This window comes from Copadichromis virginalis, linkage group LG8 (genome assembly GCF_057382275.1).
Source record: "Copadichromis virginalis isolate Kocher_CV1m ecotype Utaka linkage group LG8, C_Virginalis_male_GT1.1, whole genome shotgun sequence".
Taxonomy (NCBI): Eukaryota; Metazoa; Chordata; class Actinopteri; order Cichliformes; family Cichlidae; genus Copadichromis; species Copadichromis virginalis.
In genome coordinates this window covers 7,106,037-7,130,432 of record NC_140625.1, presented here as the reverse complement: position 1 = coordinate 7,130,432, position 24,396 = coordinate 7,106,037, and positions in this window count along the sequence as shown.

Genomic DNA, 24,396 nt, shown 5'->3' with positions numbered 1-24,396 from the left:
AAAATCTGTGTAGTTTGTTATTAATTATTATTTTTATTCAACATATTTTTCTCAGTGCATATTTTTTATAGATTTGTACCAAATAACAACATAAACTGTGGCTAAAATTCAAGCTTTCCATTATAAAATTATACAAGAAAGTAAAAGAAAAAAGTTCTTATACAAATACCATTTCTGCACATTTGTAGATCAAATGAGACCATAAAAAAGAAAAAGATAAAAACTTGTAACATGTAGATTGTTCATGTGTGTAAGAAGGAATAAACTATGTGTGTGCCATCATCCATTAACAGATGATTCCTGGAGAACTCATTAACAAACACAAAAGAAAAAAAATCTCTATCAGCTTACTAGAGTGTAATACTATGACAATGTTTCTATAATGTTTCTATAATACTAATGAAGATTTATTGCTACTTTTTCTATATGCACATTTAAACTGTACCCCATGTCTGAGAAGCCAATGCCAGCATCTAATCAGAAAGTGAGAGGTTTCCATATATTTTAGTCATTAATGTCGCGGTGCATTAAAAAAGTTACCACATATTTTATACAATGGAAAGGCCACACAGCACGGCCACAGCTATCAGCCGTGTTTATAAAACAGCATGTACCTGGAGGGCAGAGCTGCCATTCATCCTGACAACTCAGCCGGACAAGACCAATGAAGTGCCGACAGTGCGGATGGATGGGTGTGGAGGGAAGGAAGGAAAGAAAGATTGGAGGTGCAGAGGCTGGCACTGGCAGCTGGGTGGAGGAGAGGAGGTTAAAGGTGTGTATACTGGCAGCAGATGGAGCGATGGAAAGTGTGCAAGGTGTGTAGGGTCAGTAAAGGAGAGTATAATGGGGTGTAGGTTGATGGTGATGGTTGTTCTGTGCCCTACGGCCCTCCCCTGCTCCAATGATAACTTGCGGTTTTCAAAGTGTTCCTCAGAGCCACAAAGAGGCCTAAGAAATATCTGGCACTTGGCAAGCGGTGGGCTGTTCCATCACAAACAGGGACCAGGGACCCTTACTCTTGAAGAAGGAAATGTCTCTAAACCATATGCCACCCAGTTTACTCTGGCACCGTGCTGGAAACCAAGACTTTTATATGCATAGCTTTAACATCGGCTTTTGGAAACAGAGCAGATGATGGACGAGGGCGGAAAGCAACCTGCTGGTAATAGGAACACCGGGCTTGTAAAGAGCATGCATTTCCCTTCATTTTTGACTTGTTGGATCAATTAAAGGATTTGAGAATCAAAAATGGAGAGTTTCTTTGCATGTTTGTTCCTATTCAGTCACTCATTGGTTGTTTTCATCCCAGCATGGCTGTATTTTGTGCGTTTGGTTTATTCTTAACAGTCCAGGATACGAAATGAAAACCACAGATCACAAATACCTCAGTGAGAGGACAAAATGCACCCTGTTAGGGCGCCGGTATGAGCCGGTGGCAGCTGAGAAGGAAGCTACTGCAGCACCGGTGTATGCACTTCTCCTGGGACTTGCTTAAAGAGCTATGTAAATGCTGTTTTGGGGATCTGCTGTACATATATCCAAGATGTCTACAATGCTTTCATTGTTGTCTTAAGTTTGCAGCACAGATTTGAAGCTTATTACTGTGTATCCATTACATTTCTCGTTATGCATCCAGCATGCCAGCTTTTGCTCCAAAGAGATCTTTGGTAGCATGCAGTCATATCTGTTTCTTGTAAACATTTTAACTTGTCACGATGCTCACTGTCCTGTTCTGGTTCCATTATAAATGTGCAGGAAAGGTCAAGGTCACATCCTCCCTTTGCTAAAGTCAAGTTGTAAGAGTGCTCCTTATCTGACACCTTCAGCATGCTGTGTCCATTGTCATTTTCCCTAACCACTCTGTCCCTCAGAGGGGTTAAGTTAAAGCATCTTCCTTCTACTACTTCCCCCTCCTACTGCATTCTCTGACCTAATCCATTCTAAGTGTTTACAGACCACTCCATTTCTGAAAGGGGGTCAGCTGGTCTTTCTCAAACAGACCAATCTGAACCCAATGAGTGATAGTAGAATGACTTCGGGTTACAAAGTTCTGCTTGTGAGTGCAAGGCTGGGAGTCTGAATGTTGTAATTTACAAAAACGAGTTAATGAAATAAGTAGTAAATTATTTTTATCTTTTGAAAGGCAAAAACATTACGCTGTCCTCCCTTACCTCCCTTAGGTCAAAAGGTACCCACTTTTTTCATGATGCCAAACAAAATTCAAAGCCTTACACCTGAAAGAATTTCAAGAGATTTATCAGTGCTGAAATGTATTCTTTGTTTTCCTAATATGACAAAGATGGTCTAATTCAAGTTAGCCGTTTTGGTTTGATTTCTAGGTAAGGTAGTTAGCTAACCTGGCTAACTAGCTTGGAGGCTATGCTTCACTGTAAAAGAACTAGTGCTCAACATTATAATGTTAAAGTTACCTTGTGCTAATTTAATTTTATAGAAACTATTTTGGCATTATTTGAAGACAGAATATATATTCTAGGAAACTAAATCATTGCATAAAGTATTCTATTTCTTTGAAAATGTAACAACTATTCTAAAATAATAACTAGTTAACATTAGAGATATTTACTAAGGTTAGCGCATTCGCTTGCTAAAATTTATTAAGTGGCATCATACACAGATTATCAGATTAAATTTGATATAAATAAAGTCATTAAGATTCTTCATTCTGCACAAATTCCTATACTTGTTTATTAAGCACTTTTTCAAATGATCTTTAATATACTCAACATCAAAAATGCTCGTACTCATGCTGCCCCGACGTCAGCCAGCATAGGCTGGGAATGGCATAGGCACCGATCGGTTTTCTATCACCCATTTCCTGGGAGTAAGGGCGCCCTTCGTTTGCGAGGTGCGTCTGCTGCTTGCGGCGCAGAGAGGAGAGGGTGGGGCGGCGGGGGATTCTCTGACCGGCTGGAGCAGCATCTAATAAACAACTCGCAAAATAAAACAAAATAAAAACAAACCAACAGACACGAAAACACCAGACATCATGATACAGACTTATAATTTGCACCGATGTTTTTTCGAAATTCTATACACGAAAAGTGAGCGCGAGAGCCCTCGGTGCGCCTGCTCGCTGCTGAAGTCAAAGAAAACTTTATTGTCATCTCCGCTACAGTCCAGTATATAGAGAGATGAGACGACGAGGCTCCAGTTACAGCAGTGCAAGTAAACAAACAATATATATAAGAAGAGTAAGAAAATAAATACACACTTTACACATAATGGCAGGTCATGCTGAAACAATCAGAATCAGAATACTTTATTAATCCCTAAGGAAATGATGTGCGTTACAGTTGCTCCAAGAAGAAATGGTAAAAATAGTAACAGTAACAGACTAAACTCCAAACAATACATTATGTTACAGATTTTAATATTAATTAGTCATTGTCAATTGTTGATTTTTGCCTGTTCTCATTGTATGACGAATTATGATGGCTGTTTGGTAGCCGTTTGCATACTATGCATACTCTCTCTCTCTGTATGTGTGTACAACAGCTTTATGTTAATGTACAATCCTTAATATGTTTTGTGTGTGTGTGTGGGGGGGGGGGCACCAGAGGGAGTGTTCGCCCAGGGCGCCAAACAGGCTAGGACCGCCACTGTCAACATCTGAAATAGTCTTCAAATGAAAACTGAATGAACGTTCTTGAGTTCATTCAGTGTCACGTAGATTTACTTGTTTGAGTTTCTGGCAAAAGAAAATTTGTGATCAGTAATTGTTTTCTACTGTTGTACTATTATAAAATAAAAATAAAATAATCAACAACTCAATAGCGACTTAGTCCCAAGATCTCACATTTTCAAGCCCATTTCTTTTCCTACTGAACGAACTTACCTCACATCCGGTCATTTCCATCCCTGTTTTCATGATGCTGATATCGGGGACAGAAAAGCAATACAGTCCTGATCAAAAGTTAAAATGGCAAAAAAACATTTTTTCCATGGTTAGATCTTAACAAGGTTCCAAGTTGAGCTTCAACATGCAGCAAGAAGAAATAGGACTGAGGTCGTGTCCAAATTCATGGGCTGCATTCTCCTGAGGACGCATTTGTCGGCTGCATTCGGAGGAGTCTATGAATTTGCACAGCCTTCGTCGCGTCGCTGTGACGTAATCGGTCTACAAATGCGGCCTCAGGAGGATGCAGCCCGTGAATTTGGACACGACCTGAGACAAAACATTTTTCGAGCATGCAATTTATTGAAAACAACGCTTTAACTGAAACAGGCAGTTTTACAGCTGATGTTTCATGTTGAAGCTCAACTTGGAACCTTGCAAAACATTATTTTTTGCCTTTTTTTAAGCGCTCTAAAACATTTGATCGGGACTGTATTTGTGCCATTCAGACGTGAAATTTACGATGCAAACACACGAGACAGAATTCTACATGTACATAAATATGAATACATGAAAAATGATTTTTTTTTTAAGACAACAGGCTCTGATAATACTCATCTTTGCATGTGGAGAAGATATTGTGTCTGTCTTTTCATAGCCATTTACTAATAAATTGCATTCAGTTCCTTCATTGCAACAATCTGATCTATTTCTTCATGCAAACAACTTCAACATCTATCTACGGTTCACTTTTCGCCATCATACTGTTATCAGTTTGATGGCAAAAACTGAACCGTACTGAACTGAAATGCATGTATTTATTGGCAATGTGTCCTTCATTGGCTTCTTAAAAAATAATGTGAAATATCAATTTCTAGAATTTGATCAGAGTTATGGGTTTGTTTGTCCTGTGTTTGCCTCATTTATTAGATATCCGCTGCTTTCCAGCGCAGTGTAGGAGGTAAAAGGTTAAACGACAGGTTTTGGTCGGGGGTGACAATCTGGGGGATCACACAAGCAAACAAGGCACTAAAGGTGAGAAAGGTCAGATGAGGGAGAGTGAGAAATTGAAGAGAAGGGTGTGTGGGTTGGTAAGAAAAAATGAGAAGCGTGTGTGTGTTTAGTGTGTGTGGAAGCAATGTATGTTTTTCTGTCTGAGCTGTGGATCAATGGCGGGACAGCAAAAGGGGAGGAAACAGGATTGCCGGTGGGATGGGATGGGATTAAAGGGACAAGTATGGAATCTGGGGTCAAGGCGAAGATTTAGCTACTCACCCTTGAACGTAGATCATAGAAACAGCTTTCAGTCTGTGGGGGCTCTCCGTGTGTGAAAGACGGAGAGAAATGGAGAGACACCGATATGGAAGTATTGTGGGAAGCAAAGTCAAGTCCTACCCGGATTTTTCATGCCTTGGCTAAGCACACAAACTTTGCTTGATTGCCTCTCATTTGAACCGAAACCTCTGACACACACATGCACAAACAGACATGTGGAGATACATATGAGCTCATTTATCAGGCGCACACATTTTCTCTTAAAGCCTAAGCATCTGAAAGCTCCCACACAGTGAGATTTTTTATTTTAAATTAGCACAACCCTGACAAGATACATAGCAAAGCCTGAGAGCTCCATCATTGTTAGCGTTTGTTTTTAAAAGGACGAGAATTATTCAACTCACCCTGCCAAGTCCCTTTGTGTCTGTATCTACAATATCTCAATAATTTAATGTCAGAATGTTAAAAAGCCAGATGAGACCTTTAACACTGTCTCTCATTCTTCTCGTCATCAGGATCTCCTGTGATCCTGGTGTTAAGATAATTAAAATCATATTAAGATGCTCTTATTGACTGCCATTAATCAACTGATGTCTTCTGTTCACTAACAGCAGATATTCCAGACTCGTTCCAGGTCTGATTTCGCCTGCCAGGCAGAGCGGTGTAATTTATGAGTTGTAATTATGGAGGTGTCAAAGGAACAGAACCAGTCCTGCTGCATGAATGGGTGACTTCTTGTTTTTTGCTGGTTGACTTGTATGGTTGATCTACTTCTCATAATGATATCTTACAATGTGACAGGAACAAACAGAAGAAAGCTCCAACAACTGAATCTTAAACAAGGGCCCCCTCACATTATTTGTATGGTTCACTTTGAAAGTTGGCGAGTAATTTAAATTCATGGCTGTCGAATTAAAGATAACATCTGTACAACATCTGTCTGTGCATATAGTTTGATTCTATAATACAGCTTTGATCACCAAAAAATTAACTGCCAGATCATGAGAAAAGAATCAAAGATTTTTGGCGTTATTGATTTAGGATGAAAAATCCAAATGATCAGACTTTAGCTATGGATTTAATTTTAGCTCTTAGGTAGTGCTCATGGGTTCATGGGTTTATTCAATTTCCACTGGGACCGTGGATGCCAAAAAATGCATGCTGCATCTAGAGAAACTTTAGATAAAAGTATCACTAATTGCAAGTATGATTCTTTATCTCTGGGCAGTCTGTTCATATGTCTGATGTTTGCATTTCTAATGTGTGTTTAACTGTCAAATCTCTTTATTCTTTGTTCTTGTCTTTCTGGACTCTTTCATGTTCTATCAGTGAATACAGCTCAGAAATAGAAACTTCTCTGAGATTTCTGCATATCTGGTGGATAGACTGGCATTACAAACCAGAACTTGTAGAAGAACGGCCATGTCCTGTATTGTCCCATTGGCCTTTCAGTCCACTGTAGCAAACAGGAAGACCAGTGACATTTTGTAGCAATGAGCAAATTTGTCTATGTTGTTGAAACTGGCCCTGATCTATCCTCACTCTATGTCACCAGGAGACCGAGGCCCTGTCATGCCCCATCATAAAGTTCGCGGATGACACCACAGTGGACTCATCTCAAGGGGGGATGAGTCGGACTACAGAGATGAGGTCAACAGACTGACTGAGTGGTGTTCAGTTAACAACCTCCAACTGAACACCACGAAAACTAAAGAACTTATCTTGGACTTCAGGAAGGGCAGAGCAGACCCGGCCCCACTTTACATTCACGGGAACTGTGTGGAGAGGGTACACTCCATGAGGTTTCTGGGCGTGCAGATCTCTGATGACCTCTCCTGGACTGCAAATACTACGGCGGTGGTTAAAAAGGCCCAGCAGCGTCTCCACTTTCTGAGAGTGCTCAGGAGGAACAACCTGGAGGAGAGGCTGCTGGTGACATTTTACAGAGCCACCATAGAGAGCATCCTAACGTACGGCATAACAACATGGTATGCAGGGTGCTCAGCTGCGGACAGGAAAGTACTGCAGAGGGTCATCAACACAGCCCAGAAGATCACTGGCTGCTCTCTGCCCAGCCTGGAGGTCACTGCAAACTCTCGGTACCTCAGCAGAGCTGGCAATATCATCAAGGACCACTCTCACCCCAGCAACCAACTGTTTGAACTATTACCGTCAGGCCGACGGTACAGGTCACATAAAACCAGGACAAACAGATTCAGGGATAGCTTCTTTCCCAGAGCTATCACCGTAGTAAATAAGCACAAAAACAATTGAACCTATTCCATACCGTCACTGTCATTATATTATGCTGCTATTCATACTGTCATTATATTAATGCTGCTATCCTGTATATATTGTACATACTATTGTTTGAGTACTTACGATTGTTGTTGTTTTTTTGTACTTTTTATATTTTACATTTATATTTATTATTGAAACTTGCACCAAGGGAGTGGCACTCCAATTTCGTTGTACTCTGTACAATGACAATAAAGGCTATTCTATTCTATTCTGTACAGGCTCTTGGTAAATGCATTGAGGAAATTGATGACTGGTTGTGCCACAATTTTCTCCAGCTAAACAAAAACAAAACTAAAGTAATAGTCTTTGGTGCCAAAGAAAAACGATTACAGGTCACCAGAGAACTTCAGTCTATACACCTAAAACCACCAACCAGGCGAGAAATTTGGGTGTAGTGATGGATGCAGACCTAAACTTAGAAAAACACATCAAGACAATAACAAAATCAGCTTACTATCACCTCTAGAATATATCAAGGATAAAAGATCTGATGTCTCAACAGGACCTGGAAAAACTAGTCCATGCATTCATCTTTAGTAGGCTCAATTACTGTAACAGCATCTTTACAGGTCTACCTAAAAAATCAGTCAGACAACTACAGCTCATTCAGAACTCTGCTGCTCGAGTCCTCACTAAGACCAAAAAAGTGGCCCACATCAGTCCAGCTCTGAGGTCTTTACACTGGCTGCCTGTCCGTCAGAGGATAGACTTTAAAGTTCTGATGCTGGTCTATAAAGCTCTGAATGGTTTAGGACCAAAATACATCAGTGACCTCCTGACCCAGTATGAACCTTCCAGATCCCTCAGGTCATCTGGATCCGGACTTTTATCAGTTCCCAGAGTCAGAACCAGACACGGAGAAGCTGCATTCAGCTTTTATGCTCCTTATATCTGGAACAAACTCCCAGAAAGCCTCAGATCAGCTGAAACACTCAGTTTATTTAAATCCAGGTTGAAGACTCACCTGTTCTCAGCTGCATTTGAATAAAGCACCAAATCCACACTTTTAAACTTGAAACTTACATTTTAACTACTGATGTTATCTACTGTTTTGATTTTCTCTACTTTTTTTAAATCAATTTTAAATCATGCTTTTTATTTGTTTTTGTTTTTTAATGTCTCTGTAAAGCACTTTGAATCACCTTGTTGTTGAATTGTCTATATAAATAAACTTGCCTTGCCTCTTATTTGATGATTCTCCTCCATCTTTCAGTGGGTTATAAAACGATCTAGATATAAAGCATCTATGCATACACCTACCGTATCTGGTTTTAAGTGAAACTGAACGATTGTACAAGAAAGGTGGTCAACAAATAAATCAAAAGAGCGATAAGTCGAAAGCCGCACACCACTGCAATAGACGTAACAACAGAAACAGTTTGATGTTCTTGGGAACTTCTGACTACCTGTCATGACCTATTGCAACAGTTGTCTGGTCCAAGCCTTAACATGGATCATCACTTGGTTTTCATTGTTTTTATTTCTGTCTGTGGTAAAACGATGCGCCGCGTGGGGAAGGCAAGAGCTTCATCACTGTTTACGTTCTCCATGCTTGGACTACACTAAAGCTGTGTGTGGGCCGGACCCCCGCTGAGACCGGTCGTGGAACTACTGTCATCAGTGTGAGCAACACCGATCTCACCTCCCAGTGTTCGGACAGGTTCCGCACCATTATCTGGCTGACTTGTTACCCAGAATTCCTCGTGTGTGAGCCGTAAAAAAAAAAGCTCATAATCCCTGCTGTTTGGTAGATACTTTTATATGCAGAACAGTGAGCATGGCGCTAATGCAGCTGTCAGAGTTCGGGCTGAATGTCTGACTGCATCCGCAATGATCGGCGCTCTTTGGGGGATTTTCTCTTTTTTTTTCGTCACATGGCTTTGAAATTCCTCTTTGTACTTTTAATTCACTGCTTTCTTTTTTTTTTTTTTTGAGTAAATGTGAAACTAAATTGAGATTTCACCCTGTTCAAACAATGTGTGTCATTTACAAGAGTCTAGTGGTTTTCCAGACTAAGCAACTACCCTGATCACTCACAATGAATACAAACACTGACCAGTCATTATGAGAAGACTTTGGTTTTGTCAAAGCCTGTTAGCCGTGTGAAAATAATGCTGTCTGACAACTCAGAATGGAGTTGGCTACAACCCATTTTAAACATGTGAGATAGTATCAGCATGAAAAAATCTCATGGTTTCTCTGTTATTTAGTTCGGGAAGATCATGAAGCGTGAGTAAGGGGCACAGGGTCAGCGATTTAAAGTAGCCCGTACCAGAACTACTTTCATAAACTTTACATAAAAGATGAAGATAGTGCCCAGGCCTTAAAGGTGTCAGTTACTGTCTTACTAAAATAACAGAAGGGTTTAAATTAATATATAACTAATAAAATCTGGTTTTGGTGATCAGTATCATTACAAGCTCCATCTCCTGATTGTTCACCATATCTCAGTGTCATCCCAGGTGAAAAAGTCAGTAAACTTTAATAAGGACAGGGTCATATCCTTGGTGTGTGTTTGTGAATGGTATATAAAAAATAACATGTGAAGACTAGAGCTGAAGGTTTTTGCCATTGCTATCTTGATTTGAAAAATGGCGTGGTGTTGATCTCTCAAAGACATCAAGGGAATATACATATCTGCATTCAGTTCAATTTAGTTTTATTTGTATATCGCATAATCACAACAGCAGCCACAGATCACAGAGCAAGCGAGTCAAGAGCTTTTCTCCCATAGATTTCTACATAAACAGACTGCTTTTTCCAATCACAGGCCACCTACCACCCATTAGAAAGAATGGCTTCTGTAATTGCATGATTTCTTAAAACTGACTGCCATGTCCATTTTCATATGCAATGTATGGATGTACCTGGTATAAGCTCATAACACAAAATATAACATATTTAAATCATATTTATATGATAAATATGCATTAGCACTTCCAGTGATGAATCGGATGATTAAATTTGAATGCCCCGATATAATGTACCAAAAGTGAAGTATCGAATACTTCAGTCTGTACAGAAAATTTTGAAAATAGGCAAACTGAACTAGATGACTGTCAACTTATTACATGCCGATAACTGATTTGTCAGTTTCTCTCCCCAGCGACTACATCCAGACCTCATCCTGACCTCCCGACACACCCCAGGAAACCAAGAACAACTCCATACAAATCCTTTAAATAAACTATCTACGTTTCAGTAAGTTTAACACGGCCTCCAGAGTTGTAACCCACGGCTGTTTTCAGCCTCAGATGGTGGTCTCCTTCATTGACTCCGTGTTTCGCTAATGACCTTGGATCTGGATTGCCATTGTAAAACACAGATAAATGTTTACTGTTAAGAGATGACATCACAAGAACTGAGGTCTGTATAAATATACAGGTGCTCCCCCACCACGGCCACTCCACTTCCTCAAGTCCACATTGCTTTGATAAAAACAACTCTAAATGCCAGCATCTGCTGTTTCATTTATTTTGTTGGCTGCTGAAAACATAAACTTTTACTTAGCTGTGTGTTATTAGAATGTAAGCTTTTTCCATAGATCAGTTTTTGTTGGGCGAGTGTAAGTATCTTTGTATTTTTGACCTGAGCTTTCTTTCTTGGTCCTGTCTTTAATTAAGACCCTTTTATCCAGGCACATGTTTTTAAATGCATTACATAAACTCCTCAAACATCAATAAATCATTAGGATTTTAATCTGTATATTTAATCTATTACGAATGTAAATAAATAAAAATGTTGCTGAGAACACTCTTAACCTCTAACTTCCATTTCAATTTTGGAACGCACGACTGGTTCAAAGGGAAATCTGGTGGATATGTGGCACAGAGCAGCAATAACTAAGTACATGTTATCACTGCTAGCTTACACAGTAGAAATCCATTCCATGTTATTACAGCCCTCTCAAGGGAGGTATAGAGGGAAGATAGAAGAGCATAGTCATATTTGTTATTGCTTAGGAGATAATGAAGACAGAAATAAAAACTGGCTTCTTTAAATGATTACAAGACTTTTGAAAAATAGGTCACGCTTTTGTTAGCTTGAAAATGTTTTAGTCTGTTTCTGCTCTCCATACATGCAACAGTGTAATGATTTAAATAATTCCAGACTTCCAATTTCTCTCTGGAAATAGACTAAAATAAGAGATTATTGAGAGCCCACTCATATGTGATGTTTCTGGGCTATAGCTAGCTAGCTATAGCCTAGCTAAAGCAAAACCTCCATAGTGAATGGAAACAAAAGTACACTTCTCATATTAAAATGTGAACATTTACAAGTTGTAATATGTGTAGCATTTAAAAAAAAAACTGTACAGTTCCAAGCTAACTCTTTTTGTCTCCTTGTAGCTAATGCTAAACCAGCACTTAACATTGGACTCTTGCAATCGATAATTTTACTTAAATTCTCAGGCCGTGGTGTTTTCACAACATAACCAGTTATTCAAGAAAAACTCCAATCAGTAAGTAGCCCTGGATATTTTATACATAAGGTTTATGAAAACTTAGCATAACTAAGCAGAACTAATGTCCGTATTTTTTTCTGACATAAAACATTAAAAACTTCAAATGTGAGTAGACTGAAAATGTCCTTCCATTATTTGTCATGTTTGGTACAGTTTTAGAATCTTATCATTTTACAACCTTGAGTTTTTCGGTATCCTCACAAATTGATGCTACATCTACGTCAAAAATTTTAAAAAGCCTTCTTTATTTGTATATAACTATGTCAAGGAACAACCGTGTAAATGTGTGTAGCACGTAACATTACAAAAAGACCTTAGGGCTAACAGCTACTTTTAAAATACCTACTACTGTGTATATAATCTTTTCTGCTGAAGTTTCATTTTCCTCTGAATCTCATTGCTGTCACACCCGCTTCTCAAACAAGACTGACATCCTCCCTTGTTAGACATTCAGCAGCCATATAGTAACATGACCCATTTGCACACACACACACGTTAAGTCATATTGAGTGTGACCCACTGCCACCACACTTCTATCACAGCCTCTCTACATATCATACCGTACGCACGAGTGCTTACATAGTGTGTCTGTGTGCAGACGGAGCTAAGCACGAGCCTAAGCTGTAGCCGATACCAGACCGGAATATAATACACATCCCCTCAGCATTAGAAACATATGTGGAAGTCTGACAAAAGCTGGCATGTTCTCTGTGTGTCAGCAGTCAGTCAGTCTCCACGCTGTCTGTTTTTTAGCCCATGCAATGCTCTCTAGGGCGACACAGTGAAACAGGCTTTACGATGAATGCAGGAGAAGCTGTGAAAATAGTCTGTTATTGGTTCACGTGCAGGATCCTTGGTTACTTTCAGTGACAGTTATATTGCTGAATCACTATGTCATTTGTATGCATTTGGACAACTGTATTAATCAATATGATTTATGTTTTTTATGTTTTTCTGAGCTATAATAGTTGGTAGAAAAGTAACCTTTGACTACATTTACTTGCTAAACTGCTCCACTAAACCATTCCCCTTACTTTAAGACCAAAAAAGTAGCTCAAAAGTTAAATATTTTTGCTCTTAGCCTTCAAACTAATGAAAATCTGAAAAAAACATTCCAACCTAACCTCTTAGAATTACAGACACTGTCTACATTTTTACGTACTTCGTAATTTCCTTACCTTTATAATTTACAGGCTACAAGAAAAGCCTAACACTGAGCATCTGTTATCTACTAATCAACTGTAAAAAGTCAATTTTGGGCGCAAATTCAGGATATTATATCACCATGTGGAAACGGTAGCTTGTCGAAATAAGATGTAACAAAGTTAGTTTGTATGTATGCAATTTAAGTACATTTTCAGATTTAGTGTACAGAATAAAAAATAAACAAATAATGATGGGGTCCAGTGGGAGATGTATTTCATGATTTTTCATGGAAGGACTTTAGTGTTTGTGCTAATTAGTTAACCACGGATGTTTTCAATTCTATTCAATTTTATTTATACAGCGCCAAATCACAACAACAGTCACCTCAAGGTGCTTTATAATATAAGGTAGACCCTACAATAACACATACAGAGAAAAAACCCAACAATCATACGAGCAAGCAGTCTGGTGACAGTGGGAAGGAAAAACTCCCTTTTAAGAGGAAGAAACCTCCAGCAGAACCAGGCTCAGGAAGGGGCGGGGCCATCTGCTGCGACCGGTTAGGGTGTGAGAAGGAAGACAGGATAAAGACATGCTGTGGAAGAGAGCCAGAGATTAATAACAAGTATGATTCAATGCAGAGAGGTCTATTAACACATGTTAAGTGAGAAGGGTGACTGAAGAAGAAATACTCAGTGCATCATGGGAATCCCCCATCAGCCTACACCTATTGCAGCATAACTAAGGGAGCATTCAGGGTCACCTGATCCAGCCCGAACTACATGCTTTAGCAAAAAGGAAAGTTAAAGCCTAATCTTAAAAGTGTCCAAACAATTAATTTCACCCGTTCCTCATGAGTTTCAACAGCATGGATTTATCCCCCATGTTCAGAAGGTCAATACAAAGTTGTAATTTAACATTAATTGACGTTTCCTTCTTATTTCCACAAGATAAAAATCACATTGGCATGTTGCAGTTTTGACATAATGGAGAATGTATCGAAGAGGAGATAGAATGGGACTTTCAGGGACTGATAGCTGCCCTATGACAGCCTAACACAGCTGTCAAAAGTACCCCCTAGATACCACAGAGAAACAGACACAGTCACGTTCCCACGTAAGGCCAGTTTGGAATCACCAATTAACCTGTTTAACATGCACGTCTTTAATCTGCGTGAGGAAGCCAGACTATCCGGAGTGAACCCACACAGGAACAAACTCCACAGCCTGTGCATTCACACTCAGGAGCGTCTTGCTGTGAAGCATCAGTGGTCAAACCTGCATCACCTAAATTTAAATCAGGGATCTTTTAATTTTTACAGCCCAAAACTTTTTGATCGCACCGTGTTAATTCATGTTATTGGTAAAGTTACCAAACTATAACATCTTCCTGCATTTTGAAATCTGCCTTCTCACCTGCTCTCAAGCTAATTATTCAATTCATCTTCATTTGTTAATATAATTATTAAGTATTTGTGAAATGCAGCTATATAGGAGGGAGCCAGCTGGAACATTTTACCTTTACTGTCTTCTGAGACAGTAAAGGTAAAACACACAACAGTGTGTCTTTAAATACCTGCTTTAACGGAAAGCTGCTGTCTGTGCAAATGAATCCATAATGACCAGCTACAACAACATATCCCACCAGTTATTCAGTGAGTAATTGCTATTCTTAAAAAATATGTTTTTTGAGGTGAGACCCATTTAAGATATTGGCTGAAAATACAGCAGAGCATGCTGATTGAGTACCAGTCAGGTTTTTTTTTTTATTTTGATATTGAAATAAAACTGACATAATTTGTTAGTTTTAGACCGAGTCATCCAAAATCATTTCGCTGAATTTGCAGCGATGACAAAGTTCCTGCAGGGGAAAAGCAGGGGTAAACGACTGCTAGGAGCTTTTATTTCTACCCTGAAACCTTGCACCCTTGGAAAGTGCCAAATTTCCGCCCTGCTCCGAGTAGGCTGGCATTCCTGTTGTTGGTCTTTGAAAGCTTGTGGTTTAGCCAAATAGATGGCTTGTCTTTGCCACAGAGGCTTTAGCACACCTAAAGCACCCTGTCTCTGTTGCTGACTATCTACTGATCTGAATGACTAAATAATTCACTTACCATTCCTGACGTTCAGTTTTCTCAAGTGGCTACTAATCAGCGGTCCTCCAGTCAGAGGAAGTAAAGGGTAGGGTGAGGAGCTTTTGAACACCAGCAATATGTGACAATCTGTTTTGGCACTTTGTCAAAACGTCTCTTTTGTCACCGCCACACATTTGTGAGCTAATAGGTGATGAAAAGCCCGGTTGGAGGCCCAGATGAAGCAGAATATTTGATGAAGACTGAAGCAGAGGCAGAAGAGACGTTCAAGCATTAGCATGCGTGCTAGCCAGAGTCAGTCCCAGGAGAGAAACCTAAGTCTGGCCTCGGCGTCCCAGCGGACATCCTCTGCCGAGGTTAGCATATCCCTGTTTCGGCTGACTTGCTGAAAGTCGTGTGTGTGTCTCTGTTTTTCTGTGTGTTATATACTCTGTGCGAGTGTGTGTGCGTGGCTGCTGAAAGATTTGTTATTTGGAGCGGTGAATTTTAATGACGTTTGTCAACTCTAATACGCAGAGCTGCCCAGCTGTGGACAAGACTGAAGTTTTCTCAGCTTGCTTTGAGTTTATTTAGAGGAAGTGCTGGTTTTCATGAAAATTACTGCTACTTATTTCTGGAATAAATGCACGGTATTTATAGATGGGGACGGGGATAGTAGCATGTGTACACATTTACATCCTCGCACTCAACATGAGGATCATGTGCTTTCCAGATGACCAATCAGCCGTCATCACTTGTCACTGGAAAGACGCTTTGTAGGCTGTTTAATAACGCTGCTTAATAAAGGTTTATCATACGGTTCACATTTAGGTATTATTTACATTTATATGCTGACGGGAGTATGAAACAAATATGGCGTTGAACTATATTAATACAAACAGAAGAAAAGAATAGTAAACATATTTTGGTACTCTGTAAAAAGACCAGTCCTTCTACTGTTGACTATATAAATTTAGCGCATTTCAAATGCGTACTTCTTATTAAAAGCATTTGCATTTGTAGTTTTCTGTGACCATGATACACACTGCATAATCCACTTTACCCATTTTATAAATTGTAAACTATTAGTCCAGATAAACCACTCTGTTCATCTGGAGATAGCGTTCTTGAATATTAATATGCAAATTATGTTCATGGCCATTGATCAACAACTACTGATCAATGACCGTTGATTAATCGTCATGACTACCACTCACATAGAGTTGGGGATTGGCTGCAATCACAGCATTATAAGTTGGTTAAAGATGTACGCTTAGGCCCCCTCCTCGATTCAGAGATGGTCTTTCCTTTTTCATGTAATTATTCTAAAGCATCTTTAACCCATGACATCACTACAAATGATACAAACTTGGGTTTATATAAGGAAATGCGTTTGTAGCTATTAGGATTTTGTGTAGTGTAAGTTGAACATAAGTATTTAAAAAGCAGAATTTAGTTAGGATTAAGATTAATGATTAAGGTGCAACTGGATTGCTTAATAGTGTAAACATTTCACAAATATATTGAGATAAAATATAGCTGAAAAGAACTATGCAGGAATAAGTTCAATAGCAAACACAAACCCAAAAATCATCTTCTTCGAAGCTGCTCTGCTAGCTACTTCTTCGAAGTGCAGAAATGGTTAGTTAACAAACAATATTTTAAATTATATATAAAGCTTAAAAACTCCTTTTTTGAACGTCACAAGGTACAGAAGTCATTGTAAATGCAGAAAGTGCAAAAAATTAGCATTCGGTATTTTGGAACATAATGGTGTCCATGGCTTCTATTTATTAGACAACCTGTCAAAAACAAGCAAGTGGTAATATTTTAGAAATATTTCAAAATGTGTTTAAAACTAAAAACTGTATTGTTGTTTATTTTTTAACCAAATTAGAGCCTGGGTGTCTCTGAGAAGTCAGAAATTATTCAAGCCTAATGTGCAACCTCTACCTCTAAAACTAAGTCTGCAGGAAGCAAAGTAAATAGCTGTAATTTGTCATCATTTTAATGTGTTCTGCTTCTTTGTAAAACAGAAAATTGGAAACTTCATGGATAACAACAGTAAATCAAGTTGTTAAGCACTGTTTATGCATGTGTTTAAAAGGCATTATGTTTATAAGTTTTAAAACATGTTAGTTGTAACTGGTATGTTTAGTATTGCAGAGGTTTCACAAATACGGTGAGACAGCACATGGCCAAAAAGAACTATGGAGATAAGGAGTTGTGGCGCATTAGCTGTTAGCCTTCAATTGTAGGCTAATGTTTACAAGAATTATTTCAATCTCAAACACACTGCTAGCTGTCAGTTACCTGATGAAATCTAAAAAAATGCACTTTTGTAATACTGCTCTGCTAACAACCTTACTAGCTAATTATCAGATATATGTTATAGCTGCTTCCAAACACAGGAGTGATGCATTTTTAAAAATAATGTTTTTATACGCGAACTCAACTGTCCTAAAAAAAGACACTGAATATCAATGAAATGTAATAATCGCTCCCTGCTTTTCGAGACAGTTCTCTTCTGATTGGCTGCCCCTTACAAACATAGGGTTTGAACAGGATGTGGGTGGGGCTTCATGCTTCAAACTTGTATGCCTGAAATGACCATGTTACAAATATCAGCTCTTACTAGTGTCATAAAGTAGAGAGAATCAGTTTTAAACTGAATGTTGTGAAGCTTGAGCTTTGGCATGAGGGATTACTTTTACTTACAGTGACAGTGATATATATATATATATATATATATATATATATGGCCACGTTTAACATGAACACCCACCATTGTTACACTGTACATATCCTTAAAAAGCACACACCCATTTAAAGGTATGCTTGACCAGGTTAAATTAATATAAAAAATGTATTAGAATAATTGCAAAACATAGCAATTATACAAGATGCAAATTCAATCTAAATTATACAATAATAATGTTTGGAATACAAGCTCATCACAAAAGATGTGCGAAGTTATCTTTTATGATTTCTGTTGCAAATAAAGTTTTGTGCACATGCTCTCATTAATGGAAGAATCTGCTTTGAGAGAATGTGGTGAAAATGCTAAACAGACTGCATATGGGACTTCAACCTGTCTTTGCATTGTCAGCGGTAACCTGGGGGCACATTGCCTCTGCTGTGCATGGCCAAATGCAGATATCTGAAGCCTAACAGGCTGTGAAATGTTACACTGTCAACCTCTGAAACCCATAATTCTGCAGATCTGTTTGACACTGACACTTTCTTGCCTTCAGCTAGAAGTCATCAGCTGTTTCCATCCATCTTGAACAAAGACCAACAGCATGCATTGCAGAATCCAGTACTGCCCATCATTATCATTTTTAATCAAGCGTCGGCTCTTCAGCTTGCATGGAGCATGAATGTTTGTACGTATATGTGCGTTTCCTGCTCTGTGACCAGAGCCGCTGTGCCAGCTCTAAAGAGCCAGTGTTTCTTTGTGCCAGTGAGTCATGTCAGTTGGTTAGCACACATAATTGCTCCTAAATTCTCCCATCAGTGGCTGGCTAATATCTGATTAAAAGGTAATGAGCCACATCCCATTCAGCAAAGCACCTCCCACTACTCTCTTGCTGTGTTGCCTTCAATTTTTTTTGTGTTCTTTCTTTTTGAAACTTAGTCTGCCATTTTTGGTGTCTGTGCCATAGAGACAAATAAAAGTTAGCTATAACGTAATTTTTTTTATTAATATTATTTTAAGTGACAAATGAGGAAGTAATAACCTATTCAGAATTAGAATGATAACATAAAAATTTGTGATTTTTTATGATTTCATACAGAGCATCTAGCTAGCTAGCTAGCTAGCTAGCCAGCTAGCTAATAAAATACTAGAATTTCATGCCGCAAAAACTGAGCAACAGACTTTTTGTAAGATTTATGTACAATTAACTGGACAGCCATCTACATTTTTAGTTAGACAATTTAACTAAAAGTGCTCAAAAATTCACAAACAAGGTGGAGAGGTCTAGTTCTAGGTAGCGTAGGTGAGGCCTAGCAGGTACTGATTGGCTATAGCTAGCTGTCAGGTTGTGTGCACCCACACTCCATTTCTTTAGTGTTCCCAAAGTTGATTAAAACACTCAAAATTCAATGAAAGAGGTGCTCATCACGTTTATATGTTCAAGTGCATAGTGTGGAGGATGTCACAAGGCCTTGAGGCAATCGGATGCAAAACACAGTATTTATGAGTTTTTTGATTTGCAAATCGGTCAGATTTCACCCGAACATGAGTGGCCACACCACTGAACAGAGCTTTTAGAGGGAAGCTATCCATAGAGGTCAAAACTAGTTTTTGTACCCAGATGTAAATATGCTTTTAAATGCTGTTAAGATTGGCCTTTTGAACATGGGAGTCTATGGGGACTTATTCAGCCCCAAGTGGCCACTTGAGGAACTGCAGTTGTTGTCCAAGTTTGCCACTTGGTCTTCCCTCACTTATTCTTATATATTCATCGGAAATTTCCCAGGGATGTGCCTTCAGTTGCAATCCAGTGACAATGAAGGGCACAGTGAATTACTTATAGTTTTACATGTATGAAACACTTTATTCACCACTTCTAACTTTCTGTTCTAAAGGAGCCTGATCCCTGACCATGACTCATTTGGCCATGTGACCATTTTTCCGCATTTCTAAGACTAAGGGTTCATTCACCAACAATACTTAATATAACCTGATTTAAATTTCACAGTCTCCATTCAAGATCATCTTCTCGCATTTGTCTAGACAACTTCCACTGCGCGTGAAATGTCACCATGCTCCACACTTTGGATGTAGACGTATGTAGACTGTAGAAAGAAAGTTGTTCCATTACAAAGCTGCTCAGAATAAGATTTGTTGATTTGATTATTTTTCCGAGTTACAAGGTGATATTTTTCTTTTTTTTTTATCATGCTTCATTATATTAATGAAGAAAAACAGGAATTTATACAGCTGATATCTCCCAAACTGGACAACTCACACTGAAACAATCTACTTGGATAATTATGGGAAAGAAAAAAATATATGAATAAACCTTTTTTTTAACCTGCCATTGAACCAAATGATGACTAGACATTTATATTTACTCAAAGAACATCTTTGCAGTGTGAAAATGTATTTATTTATTTTGTGAAAGCTCATCTCACCACCCTTACCTCAATTTTAAAACATCTTTCAAAATTCAAAAGTTTGAGGCCTTGTTCCAGAAATTCATTGTGCACCTACTATATTTAAAAGCGTCTGCAGTTCCTGTTTCTGGTTTAGTTTTTCTTTAATGTTTTTACTGCTGAAGAATCACTTAATTTGGTGCTCTGTTTTCCAGCAGCTCTGTCTTGATTTTGTGAAAATTAGACAGCCTGCTGTACTTAAAGGGAAGACGATGATAACACCACTCCTCCTGGACACCATGACAAATTATAATGACTTTTTAATGCTCTCTGGCACAGTAAGTGTCTTGGATTCCTTTATTGAGTTCATTTGGAAGCAAATTCCACCTGGTTACCTCAAACAGTTTTAAAGAAACATAGTTTTTGCAGAAGTTTAACTTCAGGAGACATACAGAAATATGAGCATTTTTCACTACAGTTTCATCAGAGCTGTTTCAGATGGACTCTCACACAGTTTTAGCTCTAAATGTTGGGGAAAATGAGAAGCTAAGAGGGCATAACGCAGGGACTTTTAGATTGTTTAAGACCGCGCCTGATAGGTTTATAAGCTTCAGCAGCAGACCAAACAGCAATTTTTGACGCCATAATTGCTCAATTTATGAGCCAGTGCTTAGATATGAGAAGCATTGCGCTGGGTATTTATGCCAAGACAAGTAAACTAATCAGATTTAGGGAGTACAATTGGAAATTATTTTCATTCTAAATGATTTATTTAAAAAGAGATTGGATGGTATTTTGTGATGGTTGAAAAAATCTGTCTTGCGATAGCTGAAATCCCCTTCCAAAGAAAAGAATATCATTTACTAACTCATTAGTCTTTATTTTCAGTGTAGACATACTCTGTATTTCTTTGTATATCTCTCTGTGCACTGTGTTTGGATGGCTGTATATTTGCATGCATATACTGCAGCTGTGGCCGAACGCATGCTTGTGTTTCCACATACAGTCTTCTGTACTGTACTGTAAATGCATTTAATAGTCCACAGTTCGTTCCAAACTCTGCCCTAGTGCCAACTCAACATTGTTTCCCTTTGTGCCATAACTGCATGAGACACCAATATAACAAAAGAATCACTGGCTCAATAAAAACAATGTTGGCATTACTGCAAATCACTAAGAAATTCAAACACTGAGCATCAAATTTATTTTGTCTTTTTTCTCGTGTTGTGGGCGAACAGCGAGGTTGCATTATAAGCAGGAGATCCATTGGGGACACAATGGCCATAAAACTACATTGGGTAAAATAAGTATAGTTTGCACGTGATGTTATCTGCACCTTGTTCAAGAGCTGTCCGCCAGTATCGGTAGTGATCACATCCAATATATACTTTACATAGAAATTATCACTACTTTTTTCCCCAACACAACACCTATATTCTGCTTGTACTTTTGTAGGGCTTAATATCCATACATCCATCCTCTTCTGCTTTTCCTTGTCAGGGTTGTGGAGGGGCTAGTCGATATAATTTAAAATTACTTTTTAGAGGGCTAAACTTCACAGTACCAGGAAACACACTTGGAGGGTGTAAGTTAAGATCCATCTTCTGTCCTCCCTTACCCAGTTTCTCCACATAACGAGCAAGATGCTAGTCATGAAAGTGTTTTACTTCCTATTCTTACATGTGGGTGGCTGTAGCTCGAGTAGAGTAGGTCACCTACTGATCGGAAGGTTAGTGGTTCAATCCCTGGCTCCTCCAGTTTGCGTGTCAAGTATCCCTGGGCACGATACTAACCCCAATAGCTCTCCGATGCATCCATCAGAGTACGAATGTTAGGAAGCACTAAGTATAGTGATTGTGGCATGTTGTATAGAGCACTTTGAGTTCTTCAGGAGAGTAGAAAAGCGCTATATAAGAATCAGTCCATTTACTTCCTATGAGAGGGAATATATACGTTTCCTGATAGTTGCCATAGTTTATCTCATCTACATAATGTTTAGTAGATTTCTTACCTACTTATTACATATCCAAAATGGCCGACCAGTTAATGTCACTTGGTTAGCAGACACATGACGCATGTCTGCAAGACACATGTCTGCAAGACACATGACAGGGAAAAAGTACTGATCACAATTAGAAAAGGAGATGCGGAAAGTCATGAGACCAGCTGAAAGCAATCCTGCTGCTTAGTGTAAATTAACATCAGCTGGTTCAGTCCCAACTGATGGCCTATAAAAAGGTGTCTCATTGATTGGTAAAACCAATGAGCACTCTCATGACCATAACAGCCTTATTGTTGCAAAATATACTGGTGGAATTGGTTACAAAAGAATTTCTAGACTACTGAAGTTTCCAGTGAGCACTGTTTTGGCCATAATCCAGAAGTGGAACAAACATTATTTCACCATAAACCGGCCCCCACAAGTGCTTCCCACAAGACTTAAGACAGAGGAGTGAAAAGAATTATCACAAGAGCTGTCCAAGAGCCAAAGACCACTTGTGGAGAGCTACGGAAGGACCTGGAATCAGCACACTTACCACGCAAGACTCCATTGGTAAAGAGAAAGCAAGTTGAAGCATGTTTAAAGTTTGCTGAACAACATTTAGACATGCCTGACAAGTCTAAAATACTGGGAGAATATAGTCTGGTGCAGTGTAGTCTTTAGACGCAAAAGACACTGCATTTCACCCCAAAAACCCCAAACCGATATTAAAGTTTGGAGGTGGGAACATCATTGCGTGGGGCTGTTTTTTGTACCATACGGCACTGGCACACTTCGTAAAAATGAAAGAAGGATGAATGTAAAAATTTACCAAGACATTCTTGATGAAGTCTGCTGCCATTTACCAGGATAATGAAGATGAAACTCTCAATTTGTTTCAGAGAAAGAAAATAAATCACCTGTCGTCAAGCCAGTTGAAATTCTATGTAAAGAGCTAACGCTCAGAGTTCATCAATGGGACCATGGAGAATTCAGGATCTGAAGGATGAACCAAAATCACACCTGATGCGACTGGTTTCTCCATACAGGAGGCATCTTGAAGCTGTAATCACCAACAAAGGCTTTTGTACAAACTATTAAATACATTTTAGTAAGCATGTTCAGTACTTTTTCTGTGCGTCATTTCTCATCAGCACACATAATTTAATTTATGGGCATCTATGGTTTGATTTCTCTGCATGTGTGGATTGGATTGTTTGTTATCAACATTTGGTAAGATTTTAATGTCAATAGCGCCTTTACAAAATATATTTATTTACAAAATTTGTGACGTGTTCAACACTTATTTTACCCACTGTATGTGCAAAAAGTCTGCATAACTGTAAAATGGAATTACAATATGTTCCAGCAAATTACTGTATAAACCTATAACAGTATCCTAAAATGACATAAATTGGATAAGTCATTAACAGTTATTACATTCTCTAAATGACACAAGATATTCTTAAATGTCTCATCTGCTATTCATATTTTACTAGATAAAAAGTGCATTTTCCTCACTGAAGCATAACCTAATTTTCCAAAAGTAGCAGCAGGAAAGCCAACATTAGATGTGTGCTTTGCTAAAACTATTCACATCTGCACTCATTCTCATCCAGGAATTTGCAAGCAAAAATATTCTGCCATCAACAGCATTCTGGCTTTCATTTGTGGCTTACGCATTGAAATCAGCAATCAAAAACCTTGCCAACGTATGGACTCTACATGATGCTAAATATGCAGCAGATCCTTTAGGATGAGCTGGAACGACTGTGGAACACGCTTCTTTCAGCACCATTCCCCATCATCCTATCACCAGTTTGTGGGATGTCCTTTCTCTGACAGGTTTTAGGAGATAAAATCACTATTGCTTGGAGCGTCGTAAGAGTCTTACCACTTCCCAAACTCTTCACCTTGCCTGTCTATAACAATATGATCGTTATCAAGGTGTTTCTGGCCTTTAAACCTAGGGAAAATAGGAAACAGGTAAAGTGAGTTACTGAAACATCCAAACATAGGTGAAATATATAAGGCAAAACAGAGTTTGCACAATTCTGTTGAGCTCGAGGGTCGGCATTTGGTATAAAACCTTGATTCTTCAATAAAACTTGGAATCTCTTAGGCAAACTTTCTTGCCATTTTTTTCTTTAGGAACAGTCCAACGCTCTTCATTGGAAACTGGCCACTGTTTTCGTTGTTTT